The sequence below is a fragment of the Odontesthes bonariensis genome, chromosome 13 (genome assembly GCF_027942865.1).
Source record: "Odontesthes bonariensis isolate fOdoBon6 chromosome 13, fOdoBon6.hap1, whole genome shotgun sequence".
Lineage (NCBI taxonomy): Eukaryota > Metazoa > Chordata > Actinopteri > Atheriniformes > Atherinopsidae > Odontesthes > Odontesthes bonariensis.
In genome coordinates this window covers 16,072,671-16,096,086 of record NC_134518.1, presented here as the reverse complement: position 1 = coordinate 16,096,086, position 23,416 = coordinate 16,072,671, and the positions used below count along the sequence as shown (strand labels likewise).

Below are 23,416 nucleotides of genomic sequence, written 5' to 3'. Positions count from 1 at the left end.
GATAAACAAAGAAATTTCCCAAAGAGTTCATCATCCTAACTCCTATTGATCCACGCAGAGTCCCTCTAGATGCTCTAAGTAAAAAAAACTCAAAGTAGCTAATCACTCAAGTGGCCCACAGGGATCCTTTGAGAAACCACAGGGGCAAGTATTGGGTCCGTCTCTAATCTAGCCTTATGTAAACACATTAAGACTTTACACATGGCATGCTCATTATCAAAGTTCCTAGAAATGCTGTTTGCAGTGTGGGATCTGTTCTCTTGATGGTGTCTTTCTATCATCCCGCCAGCACAGCTCCAAAATGCTGCCAACCAAAGAGCAGAGGGTGAGGATAGCCTCCAATGAGATTTTAGGAGTGACTAATTCACTGACCATAACTGAAGCTCATTAAAATCTTTTTCATTTAATTATTTCATACATATTACATACTTAAAATAATCCATTATACAAGCCTATTTGATGTCCATGTTATTATATTATTGGGCTAATGTAGTGAATTTGGAGAAATTAGAAGCTTAATAATGGCAATGATATGGCTGGAAAAAGTTGATAGTCTTCAAAACTTGAATATATTTCATGAATTTTTTAAAAGTTTTTCCCACCAGATCAACTTTACTATAGTCAGTGGGGTAACATGGCACTGTAAAAATCGGATTAAAGGCTAAATTACAATAAGACTGAGTTATTAAGTTCATATAGACACCTTAATCGGACAACAAATTGGATCGGATTAAGACCCCGGGATAACTCGGTTGAAAGTCACACTAAACGTGCTTGTAGACGGCAGAAGCACGTGGTGAATTAGACTTTGCATTCTGTACAGGCTTGAGATTTTTTCCCGGGCTCGTGAACCGGAAGTAAAAGGAGACGATATTACTGTTGTTGTCGCCGCTGTCGGAAAGAAACAAACAACGCGATGGAGAATACGCCGTTGTACATCGCGTTTGTGCAAAAACCAGCTCATCACATACGAAATGTTAGGGACGTAGCTTCATCTTGCCCTTTGTTCACCATCTTTCTCGAACGCCTGAGTTTGTTGTTGTTGTTGGTGGTGAAGAGGTCAACTGGAAGAGGCTCTATTAGCAATAGTTGAAATGGGTACAGCGCCACCTATCGTACCGGGGTATGACATGCTTTGTGCATATGATTCGATTCATTCACCACCATATATCCAAGGATAATTACCCTTGCTCAAATAAGGAGCTTAACCCAACTATAGCTATAATCGAATTAATCTCATCATGTAGACCCACTGACTGACACCAAGACTCTCCCTGTAGTTTTTTTTTTTTATCATTAATATCTAATGCCTTCACAACTATCGTATAGATGAGCAATACATTTGGTAAAGACTGTCATGGACTGACTGGATTTTTTGGGAGTTTACACCTTTACAAGCAACCAGGTTGTAATCATCCTATTCCTGCTATTCATAGATACACCTATAATAACTGAATTTAATTGCTATGTTCAATATTATGTTATGTTCAAGCTTTTAACAAACCCTATGCCATATAAATCAGTTCGTAACTATGCTAGTTACAGTTGAATTGTAAATAACTGTTACACAATTCTCTTTACCATACAGTCAGTAAATAAAATAAAAAAGGTAAGAGAAATGGTTTCTGAACTATTGTTTTGAGGCCTCAGGTGAAACCTTTGCTCTACTGGAATTGGATAGTGATACTTAATAGCTGACAGGGCAAAATCACTAGCTTATAAGGAAGAATGTCAAAAGCCCTTTATTAGCTTCACATTTAACAACTGTTAAGACATTAATAATTTAATAATAATAATTTATTTATTTTCTGTGGGCTGCACGGTGGTGTGGTGGTTAGCACTGTTGCCTCACAGAAAGAAGGTTCCAGGTTCAACTCCCAGCTGGGGCCTTTCTGTGTGGAGTTTGCATGTTCTCCCTGTGTATGTGTGGGTTCTCTCTGGGTACTCTGGCTTCCTCCCACTATTCAAAAAACATGCATGTTAAGTTAATTGGTGTCTCTAAAGTTGTCCTTAGGAGTGTGTGTATGGTTGTTTGTCTCTGTGTGGCCCTGTGATGGACTGGCCATCACAGGCCCTGTCCAGGGTGTACCCTGCCTCTTGCCCATAGACCACTGGGATAGGCTCCAGCCCATCCGCAACCCGACCGACGGATTCAGCGGTATAGAAAATGGATGGATATTTATCTACTTAGTTATTCCACAGTCTCTAAGCAGGTCTTGACCTTCACTACTCCCATTCTGTGCTCACCATCTTGGCAAACTCAATGAAAGGAATGGACAACCAACCCATTTTTAACTGGTTGGAGAATATTTCGTCAGTGCTGATGGCTATAGCTAACAAACAGTGGACGATCTTTAGGGGGTTGTCTCCTTTGTTGAAGAATTTATTAGGTGAGGTTAGAGTAAATATTCTCAAAGATTCTTTTGCAGCTAGCACAGTCATCATGGTGAAATGTAGCAATTGTCAATTCCATTTATACACGAGTTATGCCCTCTCAAATGAAATGAACCCAAGTGATATGTGGTTCACACAGTGAGCTGTAAGTAGATGTAGCATACATCAGTGGTATAATGGCTGAAATCAGAAATATTGATGAGGACATTGCCATGATACATTAGCATGTTGACTAATGAACATATTCTGAGCATTACTAATAGAAACTTTCCTCTACATTGTTTATTCGAGTTGCTGTTCAAATCTTCCTACTTTATGTAAAGAAGAAACTTATTTGATTCCACTTAGTAAGATACGCTCGAGCACACCAAGGAGAATTCGGCAGATATTTCAAGCAGCTCCTCTCATCTGCTCAACTGTGAGGACAGCACGTATAACATGGCAGCACAAACATCAATTTTTGGCTTACAGTGGAAAGGAGGATGGATTTTCAGCCTTCTGGGATGCTCCTCTAATAAAATTCAGGCAAGTGCAAAAAAACTGAACGGTGGTGGCTTAGCATTATGTGTTTCATGTATATCAGAGTTTGTGACAGTAACCTGAAATGTGAACTGCTGTATAGTCCTGCAGCGTGCTTTGGTCTAAATGATGTTTTTAATGGAGCTCAATGGCAGTTAGAAACATATCTGCCGTACGTTCACACTGACTGATTATATTTTTGAAGGTATCAACTGGGATAAATTGGTTACTTTTTAATCTAAACTCAGTACTGAATGCTTAAAATTTGTCACTTCAAGTAATGTATGAGACGGCATGCAGAGCATTGAGCATTGATCGAAGCAAATCAACAGGGGCATTAGTGCATGGGAGTGGTGGGACATTTTTCTTAAAGCAGCTATCAAAACTTAACAAACATATAGAGATTAACTTTTTGCTGCGAGTTAATTGAGGTCTGACTGGTAATTACAGCAGGGAGTTGATCCCTCACAGTTATGGTTCCGAGTTCATTGACACCTCATTATAAAATCAGCTCATATGGCTAGCATTGACTTTTCTTCTCTGGGTTAAAGTAACCTTGCAATTGTTGGCCTGAGAAAGAAATAGTAAAGCTAGTATCAAATACATGTGCATTTAGAATATCTCCCTCTGCTAACCACTGATTTGCATGGAAAAACAGCTCCATTTGGCAAAGAAAAAGAGCAGTCCTAATGATAAGGTGATTTGAAATAAATTGCATGCTGTACGCATCTTAAAATTACACAAAGTTGGCAATTTACTATGTAGTAATATATACCAACTGGTTGACATTTCCTGGCAGAGACAGTGAAAACAAATTCTTGGATATGACGCAGCGATCCACTGACAAGACTAAAACACAAACAGGACTTTTAGAAGCCATTCAGTGGGAGGTTTTTGAAGGGCTGATCATCCTGTGAAAGAGACTTCAGTGCGCCATTTCATAAAGCAGAGGAGACATGTGCTGAGTGCATGTAATTCACTACTTTCATCCAATGCATTTTGAATTATGTTTTCTTCAGACACAGATTAAAAATTCAGATCAACTTGTCCAGAAGAATATGAAATTAATTACATTTTTTTACAACAAAGTAAAGGCTCTTGGGGCTTCTCTGTAAAATGTAATAGCTTTGTGCATGTGCATATGCATGCACACAGATACACAACAAATGCTGTACGTTAGCTGAGAAGATGAGTCTTTCCATGGCCTAATGAGCTAAATAACAGCTTTAATTCAAGGTAAATAGGCTGCAGTCCTTTGTGAAAACAGAAAGATCAGCTTTAGCATTTGATTTGAAAGGGCTCACAGAATCATACATAGGAAGCAGGGACACGACCCAGATGCTGCTTGTGAAATTAATGGCCTAATAACGCAGGTGCCTTAGCATTTCCTGCAGTAATGTGCTAGCTGAGAGAATTTTCTCTATTCAGGTAAATTATGGTTTTAGACTTCGGACTTACTGTAAGTAAATAAATCATTTATATAGTTCAGACCTAAGAGGATCAAAACCAGTACTCACATGCAGCACTTTAGTAATACTGTCACCTTTTATTACTTCTATCTTTTTAAACGGGCCTAAATCATACGCCACAGAGAATTTAATTTTGACTGATGATCAGTTTTGAGAAAATCACATGTCCACGAACGCCAAGAAGCACAAAGCATCTTTCTGAGGTTTTCCTTTCAAAGACCTCCGCTACTTGGCTTTCTTGCAGGGGATTCACAAATGCCAAAAGCACAGAGGTAGAATGATGTTATTGACATGCAAATGCCTAGTTGCAGAGAAGTGAGAGGTGCCAGAGTGTGTTGTTGTGTGACAAGCAGCATTTCTGGATACAAAGCTCAAAGCCAAGATGTACAGGAATGATTCTTAGACGGCAAAACCCACAGCAACATTACAGTTGTACACAATGAATATATGTACATGTTACAAAGTACACGTAGAGGCATAATGGGCCCATGAATGTGATGATGTGCGCCAAATTACACAGGGCGCATACAGGATTACTGTAACTTAATGATAGCTGATTAAATGAGCTCTGTCCACTGTACATGAGACCAGGAGTTATACTGAAGGATAATTAAGTTTTGAAAGAACCAGACTTTGATGTGCTTTTAACTAAAGGTCAACAGTAGCTACCAATGTAACCCACACTTGATTACTATGTATATCTAAACATCAAAAAAGATGCTGCTGCACTAATGAGGGGCTGACCTTCATCTTCAGCGTAAACAAAGCCCAAACAAATGCTCACTGCGCTGCATGGCCTCAATCAGTCATTAATAAGGGGTGTTTAAGAAATTAATCGCACTTTAATATTCGAAAGGACAATTTACCATACAATCTTTGACATTTCAGAAAAAGCCTACTTTGCTGGGGAAAGCAATAAGATCATAAGAAGGTCAAAAGAAGATGCTTTGTGCTTGCAGCACAAGGAGAGTCTGAATACAGAAGAATGTAAATTAAAACCTGCAAAATATATGAATAAATCCTGACTGCTTTTACCTCACTTCAATAATAAACCATCTGCATTTGGATATGTAAATATATTTGAGCATTTAAATCTTAATTCATCACATTACGAGCTCATTCAGAGCCAGGTGGATTTAGAGGAGATGGAAAGGGATTACTGGAGAGATATCAATCACCACAGCTGAACCATCCCCTTATCCAGCACCATCACAATCCTTGACCATTTTACCCATTGATCCTGCACAGGCATTGGGGCTGGGGTTGTATTTTTCCTTCCGGAGGCAATCAAAATTTGGAAACTAGCTCAATTTGTCTCAAAATTTAAAGGATTGAAATCTACTCTAAAATACAACCAAGGTCTCAGTGACCATTTAGTAAAAAGGGTTTTGAGGAAGACATGGTGGGATTAGAAAAAGCATTTTCTTTCTTCCAAAGCCTAACCTAGTTATCTGTTTATTAAAGTGGAAGCCTTGCTCTGCTGGTTGCCTGTTCACTTTGACATTCTAAATATTATTAGTCACTCCTGAGAATCCATGTAAGGATGAGCTCAGAGGGACAATTCAAATGAGAGCGCCCTTTCTTGAAGAAGTGAGAGTAAAAAACAGAGATGACCATCGCTGTCTTTTTGCTGGCACTCGTGCATTTGCTGAAAAACAAAAAGACAAGGGTAGGCAGAATGTTACTTATCAAATACAGACAGGGGTGAGTTTGGTTGGAGGTGGTGGTTTGAGGCAGTGACATGCTTCAATATCACACATGGAGGAGGGAACACTGTCCTCTGACAATAGTCCATTCAGCTGGTCCTGGCAGGTATGTTTACTCTTCATTCGCTATTTCTAATCCTGTCTGAAAGCCTATCTTGAATGTCAGCCTTCTTCCTAAATTGGCCCGTGTTCTTAGTGATTGATTAAAGTACTGTAACCCAGCTTTATCAGACCACCCTGAACTCTGTATTTCTGCCAAATCTATTAGGTAATGCATCCTTTGTTACTGGTTGGTCTCCCCCACCCGTCTTTGGAAAATGCACAGATCCATTAACTGTGATACAGAACACTCAGTCATACCTACCTCTATGATAGCGTGGCAGCTATCCCAGATCAAACGGGAGAGCTGCCTTAAGGTCATGACAGTTTGTGACAAGTGTTGCATCGCAATTCACTGTACTATCATTTGGTGAGATCCCAAACAGCATTCAGGGATTCGCTGAAAACACATAGTCTTCATTTACTCTTTTCTGGCTTTTGACTGATGCCAATGTGATACCAGAAACACGTCTGTGTCCCCTGACAGTGAGCTAACGCTATGGCTGTAACTCATGCGTTTTAATGCTTAACATCCCCATGCCAATGCACATAGAGGAGAGACGAGGAGAGGTGAGGTTGCCCTAATATTAATGCTGACGCCTGTGTCCTAGACATTGCACTTAGAGTGTCTCCTGCAGGACATTATTCAAGCACACACTGGCAATACAAGGTCCATAAGGCAAGAGCAAGCCACTTTGGTACCAAACACGCATGTCCTTAGACACTGAGGGTACTCGAGGTTGTATACAGTACATATACAATCTCAACAATTTCTGCAATTCATAGTATTTTATCCATGTCATACATTTTAGCCCTGCTCTGAATTTAATGGAGTGAAAAGACAGAGAACAGATGCTCTGCATGGAACTCTGGATATGAATTTAAATCCCACTTGTGTACTTAAAGCAGAATAGAGGACCATATTAATGACTGCACATTTAGAAGTAGGCCATGTCCAAACACTGTGGGCAAATTTGGCCTGGAGTTGTCTGCACTTCCTCAAAAACTGCACACACCACACACTGTAAGCTACTATTGAATCTGCCTTCCTATTCCGTGCCAACTTTGCACCAAAGAAGCCCAAAGCGATGACTGAAGATACTGTAACAACACACGCACAATGCAGCATTTCCCAATCAATTTCTTTCCTTGTATAAAACAATCTCTTTCATCTGCCTCTTTTCAATGTCCCTCTTAATATTTTTGTAAGAAAAATGAATAAACAGCACTCCTATGTTCATTCTCCTTCTACAAATGAGACTTGCGGGCACATCATTTATTCATTTAAGCGCTGACATCCAAGCCATGTCCTAAACGGTGACACTTTGAGAACTATTCCTTTGCGTCTTCACAGTGCAGATACGAGTGCTGGGGTTCAACCAGGGAAGAGTTTTTATTTTTTCTTCTTTAAATGTTCCTTCAACAAGGCAAGAATGTAGAGAGAGAAAAAAAACAAGGCTATTGTTGTTTTCTAGCGCAAGAGCCTTGAAGCTTCTGCAAGAAGCAAGCAAAACAATAAAAACGCCTCTACGCCTGCTGTAAAATTTCATGTGACAACAAGGGCTTGCTGCAATTTTCATAGATGCTGAAAGCAAAGGCATTTGAACTAAAATGACACATCACCTATTACAAATATTTACCCCTGTGGTGAACTGCAACTCTGACTGGCATGAAAAAAATTGTGTGTGTAGGTTTTATGGTCTGTGTGTATGTTTGTGAGCCGGCGATAAAAAGAAAAACCGAGGGATAAATCAAGATTTTCACTCAACAAGAATGAAATCCAGCTTTAATTTAAAGCTCACTTGCATGACATTGCAAAAACGTAATTTCTTTAGGTTTCCAGGAATGAGAGCATTTGTCATGACAACTAATGCTCTTTTCTATCTCAGTGCTGGACCTCTTTCACCACTTAATCCATAAGTCCTGAAGTCACTTTGTTTTATCTGCTCCCTTAGGATAACCTAAGCAGCTACATGATGGCAAAGATTGCCCTCTACCTCCAGAGGTCAGCATTGACAACGTGGTATGCAAACGTACTGCAGGAGAGAAATCCATATGTGATATACACAACATGAGAGCAGACTCGCCTCTGTGCAGGATTAAGTGCTTTAGATATAATAATGAGAGAGGCCCTGTTTTTATTTGTTTTCAAGCAGGCATTTCTTTCTTAATGGAATAGCGGCTGCGTTCTGTCTCCAGAGGGTACAAATGCTCATCAAAGACCTGGCTTTGTCAAGCAATCTATAAACCCTTAACACCACAAAGCACAAGATACTAGCAAGACAAGTTCAGGGAAAGAGCAGCAACAACAAAAAAAAAAAGATTAAAAAAAAAGAATAATTCATTCCAATTTACAATGTGATTATAACACATAAGGTTTTATATCATACTCTTTCAGGGGCATCTCATGTTTTGGGAAGCTGGTCCTTTAAGCTACGAAATCCTCTGCGGAATTCTCATTTTTCCTATCAATATTTGAAGCGGTGCCTGCCAGAAGATTTGGGAGCCATGGATACTCAGGGCGGTAAATCTGGGCCAGGGGTTGTGTGGGATGTTCAGATAAATGGGTCGGGCTTTGTTTTATAGCAACACTGCTTGTCTTAACTTTCTGTGTCTACCAGGGATTTAGAAAATGTGCAACTGTCCTTGGGATCTCTCTGCAACAGCAGCTCTGAGTCTGGTTCGAGTCAGCTCTGGTGCCCCAAGATTACATAAATATCCACTGTGAGCCTTTCACAACTATATCCACACTCTATTGTTTTGGTCACTTTTTATCTTTAGCAGCATTTTGTTTTTGCATGGGTATGGGGTACAAGTTTCAGATGAAAAGAGAAACTGAGAATTTTAATTTAACACAATTTGTCAAGTCCTTTCACAGTGTGCCGAACAAATAAATGCAAAGAGGAGGATATTCTGCTCTCAAGTTTTCTCTTCTGAACCTTTGCTAATGGATTTGACTAAAAAGACCTTTACGTGTGATGCAGCTGTTCGTCATTCGTGTGCAGCAAAGCATCCGTCTGAAGGCAATGTAGGCCACAGAGACACAAAGAACAATTATGCCTGAGGAAATATGTCACATTTCCAACGTCCTTTGCGATAAGGTTTCCTCATTGGTGCTTCTTTCAAAAAGCACGGTGGGAAACAAAGGCAAAGACGTGGCTTATTAGGTCAGTTCTGGAGTTCTTTTTTTACACACTGATCGCAGATCTGCTGCATAAATCACATGGGTATCATTAGAATCAACCCTGAGGAGTCTTCGGGTGCGGTGTGTTAGTGTGTGTGTGTGCGTAAGCTGGTTTGTGACTTTCCTATAGCTATTTTTTCGACATCCAATCAAGTAGGATAAGGTGTAGGAGTATGGTAGTGCTCCCGAGATGCCTTTTGGCCTTTAAAACACACAAAATTTAAACTTAATTCAAGTAATTCATCTGAGACTTTGGAGAAAGCTTGGTCTTTGAGAAGAGGCTCAAAGAATGTAAAATTAATATCCTGGTGAACTGTTATTATTCAGCAGCAGTGGCAAATAACTCAATTCAACAACCCATTAGTGAACATATTACCGGGTGCCAGGCAACCAAACAGCTTCAACAATAAATGTTTGTTTTGGAGTTAGAAGCTTCTGTAGAATTTTAGATGTGCTAAACTTGGGTGAAGCAGGTTGGGATTCAAAGGACATGATTAAAGAGAATAAGAGAAGAGAATGCTAGCGAATTCTGGGGTGTCAAAAAAAAAAAAAACGTTGAATCATTTAGTAAATTTCAATGTGGCATGTAGATCTACTTCAATCAATCTGCACATAAAAGAGGGGGTGCAGAAAAACTCCAGGATACATCTCAGTAGCATTTGTATTCTACTTGTTGTTTGGGTATTGGTTTAAAAAATAGATAGTAAAGCTGTGGTTGTCCACAGCATGAATAAAATAAAGCTGGCAGCTTTTTTTCTTTTTGTTTGTTTGACTGGCTTTCTTCAGCCAAGAACCCAGTTGTAAAAAGGCTTATCGAGCTTACCTTTCTTTACCCCAACCATTTTCCTCTTGTTTCTTTTCAATCTCACCTCTTCCTTCTGTCCTTGATCTTATCCTCAATGATCCCCTCTCCATTCCTGCTACTCTCTGAGAACCATTCCTATCCAGCAGTATCATTTCACTCCTCAGCTTCTGGACTGAACTGCCTACCATTATTATGTCATTCAACACCTGCACTTAAACAGTGTTGAAATTCACTGAGGGCCTGGGGCAATGGGACTTCAAGAAATACTACAAGTCTGAAAGTCGCTTGTTTCAAATATGCCTTCCTGTTGTAATGACTCAAGAGACAAACTGCATGTCTGACTTTCCGGATTTACACAGGAAACAGGGAAAAAAAATCATGAAGCTTTAGGTTTCAAACATGTGACTTTAAGCTCATGAAAACATGGTGGGTTTAAATAGCGTCCCACAAAGTTACAGCTTTCTACAAATAATATGCGATTATGAGCTTTTGGAACACATAATTTGTAGTGTTTTTTGCAAAACCCTTAAATCTGTGCTACTTAAAGGATCACAAAGGACCACTAGAGGGTCCCTCCAGTCTACTGTGTTCGCCCACGCCACCGAATTCCCAACATGGAAAACTTTTTTTTTTCTAATCCCAAAACCCTAAATCAAAAAACATCCAAATCTTGAGCTCCTTCCTTCAGCCTCACCTTTCCCCCCCTAAAACAACTGTTATAGTGACCTAGAACCACCAATTCATCAAGAACTGCCATCTTGGGAGAGTAAGTCACAAGGCTATTTCTGTAATGACCCAGATTTTCAGGTGAATCTGGATCTGTGTCGTTGTGATGAGCTGCAGAAAATCACAGCGAGCATAATAGGTAAAAAAAACTCTTTCTTTTTTTCAACCCTATTTCTACCTTTTATATGTTCATATCATCTCACAAAAGGGTTTAAATGTTTAAATGTCTTACTACTTAAACCCTGAAAATTGTGCATCTTGCCTTGAAAACACAATCAATGCATGAGAAAATCCCCCAGTCTAATTTCCTTTCTTGGTAATTTTGTCAGATTAATATCAAGTCAATTTCCTGGAGCCTGTTCTTACAGAGAATGATGGCATGATGATGGTATCACTGAAAGAGGGCTATAATTGTGGAGGATGGTTCCTTTTGGGAGGAATATGGGCACAGATGGACCCAGAGCGAGATGGAGAAATGTCTCTGTTCTCAAAGGCTATCAGGAAGCTTTGCCAAGCTGGCAAGAGATATAAATAGACAACAGTCAGGAGCAGGTTTACATGTAGGCACTAAAATAAACCAGCACTAATGTTGGTTAGAGCAAGGTATAAAGGTAAAGCGGTTTCAGTGCCATGAAGGCAAATCCAAAAAGCTTCTGCGCTATAAACACTTTGCTTAGGGAAAATCCTCTTTATTTGCCTGTATGCTTTACACATACAGGAGTTTGACCCCTGCATTTAGCCCATCTGTAAGTCACGAACACACATGAGGAACAATGAGCAATTTAGGAAAACACACTGGAGAGAATGAACACACACCCAAAGAAGGGGGCAGACATAGTTACAGCACCCGTGGAGTAATCAGTGGGTTTCAATAGCCTTGCTCAAGAGCACTTCAGCCATTTCCACCGAAGAAGAACTGATCATTCGCCACATTTTTGTGGGAAATAAACCACTGACCTCCTCAACCCAAACCATTCCTCTAGCCTCTAAGTCACATCTGTGACAATAAGCTTTCAAATATTGCTGGACACATCGACTAGACTAGAATACTATGCGTACCCATCAAAATTTTAGCACACATACACACAAATCCACTCTTGTTCATAGCGTACCAACAGGCAGTTCAGAGTCTCCATCGAGCCTAATATGAAGTGTGGGAGGAAAGGCAGAAAAACAGCCACAGCTAAAGACACCAAGGACATGTCTTCAGTGATGTTGTTGACAATTTTGTGGGTTTAATAACCTGAGGGGATCATATATTCTACTATTACGCATAAATTACATCTGAGGTTTTAAAAATTGAAACATGAAAAATCTTTCTCCAATTTGAGAATGAGATTGCTGTGATATGAAGATTTTGAAACAGTATTAACAGGCACTATGTTTTTCATTCTGTAACACTGCAGTGAAGAAAAAAGAAGCAAGAAAGTAACACATTTAAGATGACGTATTTCTACAATTCTGGCAAAAAACTAAAAAGAAAGACTCTTTGTGGTCAAAATAGTGGAATAGAAAACCAAAAGCTAAATAAGAAATGGAGCTTTTAACAAATCAAACCTGTGCCTAATGTCCTCTCTGTGTGCTTTTAAATCAGCTCTTTTGCTGGGGTTTTTTTAAACCAGCAAAAGAGAAAAGTGAGTAGACAAGTCTGCTTATGTTTTTTTTTTTTTTTAAATAAATGCTTCTGCATTATGTACAACTTGTATTGAGCAAAAAAGGATGAAGCAACATGATGAAGGACTCAATGCCAACATAGATTTGGCTAAAAGAAAATCTGAAAAATAAAAAACCAAAAAAAAATAAATCAAATATTTAGCCGGGGTAACAAAGAACTGTATTTTTGTGAGAGCGAGGCTGGCAACAGCAAGAACAGAACAAGATTAATGAGAAACTATGCAGAGGAACATAAAGCAACTGTAATTCAAGAGTACTTGTGGAGCAGGATTGTGTGAGAACATGATGGCCAACAAGTAGCTGTGGAAAGTTTGCGTGTTTTACTGTATGTGTGCATGGGAGAGAGAGAGAGGAAGGATCTCTATTAATCTCGCGCATTACTGCAGTCATTTCCACTCTCTTCATCACTAGCAGCATGTGCTCTGTGAGATTTGAAATATTTAAATCTGTAATCTGTCAGCATTATGAGGTTAACTCACACCCGAAGTCTGGTGTCCTATCCGTCATTTTGCTTTCCACTTCACATGGCCCAGCATATATCACATGGACCTGACGCGGCCTTTTTGTTGTTCCGCCTAGAAAAGACTTTGCGGCCGGTGTCTGTAATTTCTCAACAGTGGAACAGACATGCAGCTGGACCCTTGAGAAAAATTAAGGGAAATGCGTGAAGCTGAAAGAAGAGGAAGAAAAAAACGCAGCAGCAGTGTGAAGCGCAAAGAAGCCTCTAATTGTTTCCCCAGTGAATGTGACCCAGTGACTCAGGAGGAGTTCTTCCTTGTTCTTTTACTACGGGTAAACCAGCATTCATTATTGATTTGGTAGCATAGATTCAGACTTTAATACAACATAGTCTTATGAGTGGGCCTAAGTGTTGCGTCGGTTTGATGCACAACTACATTAGTGACTCGTATACATCCTCTTTCACCTTTCCCACTCATGGTGCTGTATTTTCCTAAAAACTCTGAATTAATAACCAAGACTGAATAAATTGAATGGGATTAAAGCTTGAACGACAGTGACCCATATATAAATATTAGGTTGATGGAAGACACTCCGACGTAGCCCATTTAGCCAGCTCCATGTCATGTCTTCATACGACAGGCTTTTACTAAGCTCCTTAAGAGCCTGCCCCAGGGGATCTATCGTAGGCTGGAGGTACTGACTCAGGCCTTATCTCCACTAATTTACCCCATGAATTAGCTGGCCCCTTGTCTCTGTGTCCTGCTAGACCCACACAATACTTACTCCATGTTAAGAAATTAGGAGAGAAAGGGGCTTAGTGATTGCTAAGTTGGATAAGAAGCTGTGGAAAGTGGCAGGGGAAAAGGCACACTCGCAACAACTTTACCTGGACATTAACAGTCATCCCTGGAATTAAAAATTGTTGACTCCCTGTCACTTGCTTCTATATTCTCAGGGTGGATTAAGTTATAAAAAATGCTATTTTGAATGATGTGGATTAAGACATACTTTTTGAAAACAAACAGGCAGGGTTCCACCATTGTCAGTCTCAGTAAGTCAGAAAAGAAAGGCTGTTTCTTTTTGTTCAGTTCAGATTTGTCTGTAACGCTTTTTGACAGATATTTTAAAAGTGAGCTGGTGAGTGGCATGAGTTCATATTTAGAAGACACTTGTTTCTCATAATCTGTTTATGAACCCAGTCTCACTGCCGTGATGTAGCATACCGTCATGTCAAGAACTTCTGGTATCACTAATCAACGTAGAAGTAAGAGTGGCACCGGGAAATTTCAAAGGCAAAAGGCTGACAAAATGAAGTGTCGTATTTAAAGACATTTATTTCTTTATACTGGCCCTAAACATGTTGATCATGTTTATTAATTTATTAATTTAATGCATACACATTAACTGCAGTGGCTAAATCAAATTTAAAAAGTGAGTGATTATTACATAATTAAACCAGTGTGAATGGACATGTAAAGGGAAATTAAGAAAATGTGTGAGCTCTTATAAACCAATGAGATGATAGGAACCAGCATAGAAAAGGACACACTGCCGGTTCACCTCGTATTGCCAGCTTCTGGTTAAAAAATTGCGCTTGAACACACTGCGAACATCACATTCAACTGCCAGCAAGGACATATCATCTGCACCTGAGTTTAAGGATGTAACTCTACAGTGCACCGGGGAAAGTAGTCTATTTGCAGTATTCATCATGGGGAAATACGTACATCAAGCCTGTGAACAAAGCAGAGCTGTGCTTACTATCACACAATTGTTGTTAGGTCACCATAGAAGATTTGTGAGTAGTTTAAGGACGTGGTTTGTGAGAAATTTGCCTCAGGAGTGACGTTGGCAGCACTTGGCATGTTGGTAGTGGAAGATGGCAAAGATGGTAAATAGGAAGAAACCTCCAAATAATTGGGTGATATCATGGATTCTGATTCTACTCTGAACAGCCAATATGAAACAATCTGACAGAAACTGACAGACCTGAAAAAACAGGATGAATTGGCAGAAGAAGAAAAACCACGACAACTGGTGTGACAGTGCAGATGGTGCATTACACATTGAAAATACAACAGAGGCGGACATTCCAGATGTTCTAACAGCTGACTGTGGGCTCAGCCTGACTAGCTCCACCCACATCAAAGTAATTTCTCATTTGACTTACAAGCCATGCCCACTAACCCCCTACCCTGCCTCCTAACCCTGACCAGTCGAATCGAATTGGATTGACGACGTTGCATGAACCGCTGATCCCAGCCAGACGAACTTACACATCTGATCAACCTCATTCTATTGATGCCATATAGATTGATTAATTGATCTCACTGAGAAAACAACAGCATCTGACACTTGCACTAACTTAAGTCAGTCATAACTTCCCAGTGACAATGAGAGCAAACTGTTTCTCAATGTAAAGTTAGGGAATGTAAACCAACGTGCACACACTGGCTTGGCCAATTAATTCTTGGTCTAAGCAGAGAAAAAGGAACAATTTTTTTTTTTTTTTCATTTCTAAATGTATTTTTCTTTTTGCGAGGAAGTTTGACGTGAAAAAAGAAAAGCTCAAATTTATCCTAAACTAAGTAAATGTAAGCGTAATATTGCTGTGCCTCTGAGACACAGTCTCTGTCCCTATTATGACTGTAATTTATCTTCAAGTGATTCATATTAAAATGGCTCCTTTAAGAAAGTTAACTATCCAAAATAGTTCCCCACTGCTGCCGCCTGTTTGTATAAGACTCTGATTTGAACTCAGTGGGCTTCATCCTTGTGTTATCGAGTGTGGATGGCCTAATTAATAAATAATTAATAGAGTGAATAACTTTTGGCAGTTAGTGAGTGGAGACATACTGTGTGACATCTGCTTTGTAGTTAGTACGGCGATGTCCAAAAGAATCTTGTTTACTAAGCAGACATTGGTCTTTGGCAGGGAAACCTGTTAGTCATGGGAGATGTTTTTGGGCCACAGACAATGTAATATCTCTGTTAAATATGTTATGTGCAGTAGACTTGAAGCACATCTTAGTGCCTGGGGCCAAAATCACTTTGTCAGTTGCACAAATATTCTCATCTTTTCCGTTGCAGATTTAACAAATGAGTCTTATTCATTATTAAACTGAATAAGACTAACGTGAAAATATCATTCTTCTGCAATTCTGTCAGAAAAGGTGTGAGTTGATGATGATGAAAGCTCATCTTCATGAGTAAATATGAAGAGACAAGTTGATCCTCCTCCATTAGTCACAGAGCATCCATGTCTGTGAAGGGCAACTGAAGCGCTCAGAGCGAATGTGCAATTAATTGAATTTGATTTTCAATTATGATTTTGGCTTTCAATGATTAAGAAAACAAGATAATTGATATGAAGCAATTAATGTGTTGAAGTTCCTTTTGCAATGATGCTCTTAATTTGTAAGGTGTTTCACCGCACCTTTTTTCTTCACAATGGTGAGTCTTTGCTCCTGACTGAAAGCCCAAACTGACTCCCTGCCAGGTTGGGTTCAGCTTCAACCAAGACGAGGGAAAGAGTGCCTTTGGTCAATAAGAAAGGTAAAATCAATTAATCTGTTTGGGTGCGCTTTGAAGTCAAAAGAGGGGCAACAAATAGCAGACTTCTAAAAAGTGCTGCCATATGTTTCCAAAGTAAGCGAGTAATCATGATAGCTGCTTGGGATCTCAGTACTGGACCAAACAATCATTATTGAGATTTTCAATATAATCAAACAGCCCTCGTGCTCAGCTCGTCAAGATACAGTTTGGCTTGGTTTTAACAGATTTAGCCTCCTTGCCTCATTTGTTTTTAGTGTTCTCTTGTGTAATGCAATCAAACATCTGTGAGACTCTGATTCACCTCATTTTTAGGGGCAATAAAGATAAAAAAAAAAGAAATCTTAAATGAATCTCGGCTCTTGCAATTATTTAGTCTTTTTAGATAGATTGTTGTAAACAGTGAGTGTCTAAGATCTGTCTTGTCTAATTTGCTGCCTTCTTTTTTATTCTGCCTGTGACTTAACAAATTGTGAAAACAGTGCTGTGACAACAGTAGCTTTTCTTCAGCTGTAGCAAAAGACAGCGATTGGACACATTTTCAGAAGGTCAGAAGTAACCATTTGGGAAATTATTCAGTCCCTGCTGCTTTGAGACAACAAATCAAACACTATGAAGAATATTAGAAAACACAAATAACCTTCCACAGCCTTCCTCATATATGTGCCAATGCACTTCAGCGTACACACAGAAGAGCACAGTTGCACACTTCTGTCCATGTGGTGGATATGAGAGCAATAACGAGAGCAAAAGAAACCGAAGGCTAAAGAACAAGAGGCCTCTGGGGCACACACCAATGAGTGGCTCATCCATGTTAAGTCGGGCCAAGACATACTCAGGTGTATACACTTCAGGTCAGGACGAAGCCTCTCTGACCTTTGCAGCAGACAGAGAGGCTCATGGAGCTTTTCTTGAGCAGCCCCGAGACTCACATGAGTAAACAACTGACTCAATGCTGCACTGTCAAATGTATGTGGGAGTGTGTTAGTCTTAGTGCCTGTCACTGATCACATGCTGACAGTTTTTGTTGTAAACGAAGCTGCCGTGATTGTTACGCAGCTTCAGTAGATCCAAAAATTTCAGATAAAGAGCAAAGAGTAGATATTAAAACAGCAGGGAAATTGAAAAATAGCACTTTGCTGGACTGCAATACAATTACAAAGTGGGCCAGAGAGAGAATTAACAAGCAGAAGCAGCAAGCAGCAGCATGCATAATTCCTCTCATGATATTGTGGAACCACATACAATATAAATGAACACAATTTGCTTGCAAATCAAAACAAAGTGTAAAAGGGTTCTAATCAAATTTCGTATGGGGGTTTTACAATGTGTGCAACAAAAAACAGGAATTTCATATGTGTGTGTGTGAGTGTGTTATTATCACCAATTAAGAACCCCTTTCATCAATAGAGCGCTACAAGGCGAATACAATTCTTAGGGTTCAGGGACGCATCGCTTATTCAACTTATCACCATGACAACTCTTGCTTGACATTTTCCCTCTCTCTGCTCTCTTTGAAATTCAACTCAGTTAATTATTCTTTCTACCACTGACCACAATGAGAGCACTTATTTCCGAGCGTGTGCCATGTGTCCAGGAATGTCACATTGTCAAAGTGCAGACCTATATGGGGCCCGTGGGATCATTAAAGCGATCAATTCACTCTTCTTTGAAGCAACCATTATTGTTTTAGAGCATCTAATTACTGAACAAAAAAAATCAAAAAAAGTTCAACTAAAAGAGCTAAATTCAAGAATAATTTTCTCATATTCATTGTTAAATTAACTCAGTCACTTTAAAGTGCAAATATGCCTTCAAAAAAAGCAGCCACACCTCGTTGAAACGTGTGGTCGTACACTTGGGGACTTAAAATTAGCAAGAAAATTATTCATCCGTAAACCTCAGAGAGAAAAAAAAACTTTAAAAGAATAGGAAATGGGCATCCCCGTGTGTCTGTCTGTGATAGACAATCCTGCTTCTCCTCATCTCAGATAGAGGCAAAGCTTCGTTCAAACATCAAGCCTTAACACGCACCGCTCTGCCTTCAATTTCACCTAATTTCCCTTATTTCCTTCAGCAGCAGCAAATCATCGGTCTATTTAATTGTCCTTAAAAGGAGTGCAATAATGGGGAGCTCACGCGTCATTGCTCTGTACGCGCACAAGATGTCTTTATGCCCAAGTAACAAGTGCCCTGAGCGTTTCTCACAAGCATTAATCCACTGCGTTGACGTTTGCAGTGCAGTGCGTATTGTAGCAAGCCGCACAGGCTCTGCCGGAGTGGGTAAAAGATGCATCTCAATCTCAAACAAGACTCGGATGTGTCTGTTCCAAGTCACTGCAGGCTTGCAGCGCTGCGTCGATGTTACAATGCGATTTAAAACTCTTATTCTTTGCAGGGAAAAAAAAAAAACTGAAGTCATAGAATTTAGATGTGCCAGTTTCCCCCGCACCCTACGAGTCGTTCATCGCGAAGGCAGTCCAAAGTATCGAAAAATGACTCACCTGCTTTGTCGAGTTGTAAACCCCCCCATGCCTTTCTGAAAATAAAAAGCCGGGACAATGTTTGACCGTCTCGGGATTTTCACTTGCAGTCGGGTTTGCAGCCTACTCCAAATATCCGAGTAGTCAGAGCACTGCTTATATGTTTTTCGAAGATGACCTTCCAATTTAGCGATAACGGCTTTCATTATCTTCTCTCTGCTGTCATAATTGTGGATTTCTCCTACGTTGTTTTATTCTCTTTTTTTTTCCCCAGCGGGAAGCTCTCCTTCTAGTCCTGGTGCGTTTTGACGCTTTTGCATGGACTCTTCTCGGGCTCAACACGAGCTTCGCGGGGGCGCGCCGCGCTGTCCCGCGTGAATATATATTCGGGAGCGCCAACTGGAGATGGAGAGAAGAGTTACTAGGTAACCAAGGGCACACGCATCACACATGAAAAGGAGCAGACGATTTATGCCTTCTAACTATGCTCTGCCCATCTGCTCTGCCTTCCTTGACGGCTCATCAAAAATAACCCTATTTTATGACTCTGATGGCTCATTCTTTAGCGTGTCGCGCCATATGGCCCGATCCTGTGAGGAACTCCAGTTTGAAACGAAGATTAAGTCCTGATGTGCTATTTACAAATATGACAGTTTGGAGCAGGGACGAGGAATTTGATGGGGCAGGAGAAAATTAATGAATGAGGAGGAGGCGAGTTCCTTGCTGAGCGGGCGAGTTAAGCCTAATAAGTAACAGTACCCTGCGTTTTGTGGTTTATCGTGCGTTTCTCAACAGTATTAACTTAAAGGAGTTACACTGCATTTATTAAGCCTCTAATATTTCTGAGCCAATATGAGAAATTGCGACTAAAAAAAAAGGCCATTTAGGAGAGAAACTGAAAAATGAGTCTTGGTAACTGACATTAGCCTATTTAGGATTGTGACTCCGTGACGCTGGAGAACTCGCACGAGGCAGATTAGAGAGGAATGGTTAAAATCAATTAAATCCCATAAGATCTCAAAACACTGGAAGCACTCACCTAATGTGACTATGCTTTCCTTTAGACTTAATAGTATTACAGAATAAATGCCCACATCTTTATTACAGCTTCCAGTTTGTAATGCAGGCTTTCTGTTATACATCATACTGCTATGACATAAGAGCAATTTCCTCATTGGAGAGAGCTCCTCCAGAGCCACAGAAATCATTATATAATTGCTTTTGAATAATAACTAGTACTCATAAACAATCATCAGCTTCTCTATATAAACGAGTCAGTAAATAATGTGGCAAAAGGAATACATGTCAACCTGATGGATAATTTATGGTCACATCACAATTTCCCTTAAACAGTCATGGGATTCTTTATGCAGAAATAATCATGGTCTTACTTTCGGAATATCCAAGAAAAAAAAAAGAAAAAAGCTTTGGGAGCTGGCAGGTATCCAAAAGGGGTTAAATAGATGTCTTATGTATGGAATAAACTAGCCTGGGAATTCCCATGCTGCTTTGCGCGTGATTTCATTCTCACTGCAAAGGCAGCCTGGAAACCACCGCCCTTATTTTTGCCAGAGTTTGGGAACCAATCATAGAAGGGGGGGGCAGCAAGACGATGACGACGTCTATGCGCGACACCGAAGCTTGTAGAGTGTTAATCCAACATGGCAGCGGACACAACGTTACCGTTCGATGCAGCCTTAGAAAGTGTTTTAAGTAGCTTAGAGCGCAAGTTTACTTTTATTTTACTTTTTTTCTGCTTCTTCCTAGTCGAATTTCTGTCGTCATCTGGTATAAGTGATACAATTGGCTATGAATCGTGCGCAAAGAAGCATGGGAAGAACCAGACGCCATTTGATAGACATTTGTAGCGCCCAATAAACGGCTCTAGGCATTCGTAAACCACGCCTCAAATACGAGAAAATGCACACCTAGTTCCCAGACCCCCATCCCATCGAGATTGTGGACGCCTCAGCCAGGCTAGGAATAAACACTTATTTAAAAAAAAAAAAGTAATTAAGTCATTTCTATATATTTTAAGCACTGGGTCTCTTTTGACTAACTACTGCACTTGGAGTCACAATGCACTGTGGGAAAAGTGGTAAATATTATAAATGATGTTACTCCATGGATCATTTTATCCCTCCACATAAGTCTGCTCCCTCTAATGACACTTTTACATCTTGGTTGAAAACCTGTCTCTTGTTATTGGCTTTTAAAACCAACTGAGATCAAAACTGTATCATCATGTTGCTCTTCTTCTGTCCTTGAACGTATTCTGTTATGCTGTTATGTTTATACAGTCCACAGTTATATGAGGTTTTATCTTTTTACTGACAATGTGCAGCCATAAGGTCAACATTATTTGTGTCTAAATGTTCCATAAATGATGCTTGAATTAAATTCAAACTGCGGCCTTTTAAATCTCATTAAGGAATAAGAGGAGTTCTTTATTGAGAACAACTAAATGTGTAGAGTGCAGTTTTGGACAGTTTAAATAACACCACTACTTTAAGGTATAAAAATACCATCTATTTTATAGCTCAGAAAATAAGTCACAATAAGTGACTAGCACATTTCTAAATAGAGTAAACAGAGGAAGCAATTACAGCAGCCTTTCATATGTTTATCTTTAGTTTTAATCACAGAAATCAGATCTGGTCTTCTGGAACAGAAACCAACATCCATATGACTGTTAATGTCACTCTTGTGTGCAGAGACCTTTTAATTATAGAACAGCAAGGGGTTGATGCAACAGCGCGCCCCCCTTCATTCTGACATTCAGAAATCAAACTTTGGAAAATATAAAAGAGGCAGAGAAACTGATGTAGACCAGAATGCAAGACATGCTGTGTTTGAGCGATATACTCAAATCTAATACTCTATTCCTTTTATGAGCGAGTCAGTGAAAACACAAACACACACATGCACAAAAGTAGAGTTTGAAAGGGTGTCCATGTGGTTCCACCCTTGTTGAGGTTCACAAATACAACATGCGACAGGAGTGGAGTCAAGAGATTTACAAGTCAAGTCATTTGTTGTCACAGAAGTGTCAACGCAGTCTCAATTAGATGAATGTTGTGCCTGGGGCAACTGGTTGGGTTACATCAAAACCATGCTTGAGTATAACGCTTATGTGTTAGGAGTCAGTGTGAGGATCACAGTCTCAAAAAACGTGAAGGGTGTCTAAATCAATATCACAGCACACGACACGCTACAATTCAACATATACAAAAGTGTACAAAATCTTTATTCATCACAAGTGTAGCTATACATGTGCAACAGGGAGAACCAGCAAGTGTAACTTGACATCTAAATAAAAATAACAGAATGAAAACATGAGATATATGCAGAAAACTGTGTTCTGGAAACTATGTGAAATATAACTATATGTATGATATAAATACAATGTGAAACAGGTAAAAAAAAGTAAGAAAACTGACAGTGAGTTACAGAAAGATCAGCACTGCTAATGTGTGTGAAAGAGTGATGCAGTCGAAGGAGAAGCAACTGACTGGGACCAGGATCTGATTCTGGATGTGCAGATACAAACTGTGCGTGACTGAAAATATTTGAAAATTATTGAACACTTTAAACACTTTCATCCCATTAATATTCATACCAACAGTGCGAGTTATCTAAATCAAATCATTTTCCCATTTGTTTTAGATGATGTAATAGATTCCATTAGAATTGAAAGTTTTGAAAAACATCGAACATTAGTCATGGGACACAAAGGTATCTATAGGCTACAGAACAGTGGGAAAAATGGGGCACTGAAAAAGGCCATAGAACAGTAAAGCTCATCTCTGTCAAATTGTGTCCTGTCAAGCCAGAGATACACGAAGGAAAAGGCGAATAAACAAGACAGGCCAGCAGTCAGTCAAGCAGTGAAAAGGACAGCTGACATTCTGATGACCATGCCTGTTTATCCGGAAAGTGCTGCAAAGTAGCGCAATCATAAATATTAAGCGTGGTAAGAATGTGCCTGTTGCACTTTAATGGTGTCTTCTAAAGGAGGCGATTGCTATGGGTAAAAAAAAAATAGATGAGAAAAGATAATGCATGCGCAATGACCTGATATCCAGTTGTATTAATATGTCCCTTGAGTCCCCTTTGTGTTTATGGTTTTCTCTAAATAGGCCTTGCCTTATTTTGGTCCACTTAGTTATGTGATACAGAACATCCTCATCCCCACAGAGGTATTTAATACTTCTATCTAGATTAGAGGAACATATGCATACATAATTATTAAACAGAATAACCTTAATATCTTATATGTTGTGTTAGTATCACACAAAACATTGAGCTTTTAAGACTTTTCATTTACACATGTAGATAGTTTT

The 23,416-nt window shown here is 39.6% G+C and overlaps 1 protein-coding gene across 3 annotated transcripts in view; it reads right to left on the bottom strand.

Moving 5' to 3' along the window:
• Positions 1-19,423, bottom strand: part of nlgn3a (neuroligin 3a) — a 143,091-nt gene extending 123,668 nt beyond the window's left edge. For all 3 annotated transcript variants that reach the window (XM_075481149.1, XM_075481150.1, XM_075481151.1), the window contains exon 1: positions 19,095-19,423. The gene's annotated coding sequence lies outside the window, so the exon portion shown is untranslated. The remainder of the gene's footprint in view (positions 1-19,094) is intronic.
• Positions 19,424-23,416: the final 3,993 nt, after the last annotated feature.